Source organism: Psammomys obesus, unplaced genomic scaffold, assembly GCF_907164565.1.
Source record: "Psammomys obesus unplaced genomic scaffold, mPsaObe1.curated_primary_1811, whole genome shotgun sequence".
Taxonomy (NCBI): domain Eukaryota; kingdom Metazoa; phylum Chordata; class Mammalia; order Rodentia; family Muridae; genus Psammomys; species Psammomys obesus.
Genome location: NW_026585685.1, coordinates 1,238,523 through 1,240,348, shown reverse-complemented (window position 1 = coordinate 1,240,348; position 1,826 = coordinate 1,238,523).

The window sequence follows — 1,826 nt, the reverse complement described above, 5'->3', positions numbered from 1 at the left end:
CAATTAACAAATTAACAGATAAGTGCTCTGTCTTCATCTGGACATTTATACCTATCTCTCTTAAGTCTTAAGATTATGGGAAAAGAGGAAATAATGTGTCAGAAGCTAGGGAGAAGCTGAAATGCTGTCCTTTGGGGATGGCACAGAAGTCATAACTTCACAGTAGCTATGGGCTAGATGCAACAGGGTTACACAGGACAAGTACTGTAGCAAATCACATATCAGGGAGGAGCCTATGGGTCCCATAAATTCCTATTGATGGATGCTGGGGGAGGGACAGTCATTGTCTTCAGTTGTGTTCCCACCAAGGAGCTCACCAGGCTCCAGTAGAGCATGGGCACAAAGATGACCCCAGTTAAACTCACTGATCAAAAAAAAAAAAAAAAAAAAAAAAAGAAAGAAAAGAAAAAAGAAAAAGAGTAGGGGCTAACAGGGGTGGGAGGGAGATTAGAGGGTGGGGCTACAGCAACCAGAATACACTTTAATACATGTATGAAACTATCAAAGAACAAATATAATAAAAGCTACAGTAAAAAAGAACACAATGGTAATAATAATAGCAATAATAATACAAATAACAAAGTTTTCCCATTGATTCAGTACAAATGCAGTAATTTTTCACTACTGGCTCTTCACAGGCTCTATTTATACCGTGAGACCCTATCTGAAAGGGATGCAACTATTACATTGAAAGAACCAAAAACACTTAAAAAGACAAGTGTTCATAGTAGCATTCTCAACAAACAAATTAAAGACAACTGTTAAAATGGTTGTAAGCCTCCTTTGGCCAACAGCAATTTAAATCACTTATATATGGCAAGTGTTTTAGCCAAATGTGATCTGGCATAAACAAGTCCTGACTCAGTTTATGTAATTGTTCACTCACGTTAGCAAAGTGCCATTATCAAAAGCTTGTGATTTGAGGGTAACCATTAGTGTGTGAGCTAATATCAGCCACATTCAACAGCTATGATTTTATTAGTATAATTCATGTAGAGAATACTGTCTTCTTGAATCCAGCAGCTATTCTTAGAAATGTAGAAAATAAACTTAACTGATATTCGTAAGAATCACTAAAGTCTAAAGTGACCTGGCATCACCTGTTGACGCCCTGTTAAAAAGCTCGGGCACTCTTTCTGTTCTTTGTCTTTACAAATGAAATATAAAAGCCATAGTCAAAGAATACAAAAGCAGATTATGTATATGCATACACACATAAGTGGAGATTTTTGGTTTCTTTGAAGCCTCAGTTTTGTCATGTGATATTTTGGTACAAACTGGACACAGGATGTCTTGCTGTGAGCTCTCATGTGAGAGGAGTAACTTTGGCCAGCTGAGGACATCTGTGGGTAGACTTTGGGGAGAGGAAATATACAGAGGTCCACGCACAGTGAGGTGTGGCTTTTTGAATAGATATCGCTGTGCTTATCTTCGAAGTGAGAAACATTCCAGAGAACTTCTTGGGGTAATCCAACTCAGTCTAGTGGCTTTTGCTGACTTGTGCTGATTGTGTTGAACTGGACTGCTGGTATCCTGAAGACTGAGTTTGGTAATCCCCTGAAAACTCGTCAACCCTAATAAGCAGGAAGTAGATAAAAGAGGTATGCAGCCCTTTTCCTTACTAACCTCCTACCTAAGGTGGGAAAGTAAGTAAAAGGTTTAAGAACTCTAAATAAAGTAGATTTGGTGAAAAATCTAAGCCTATACACACATATGTATAAATCTGTTTTGGCCTCTTAAGAATCCTTACCACCTCTGGGCTTATAACATGACCTAGATCACACACACACACACACACACACACACACACACACACACACACACAC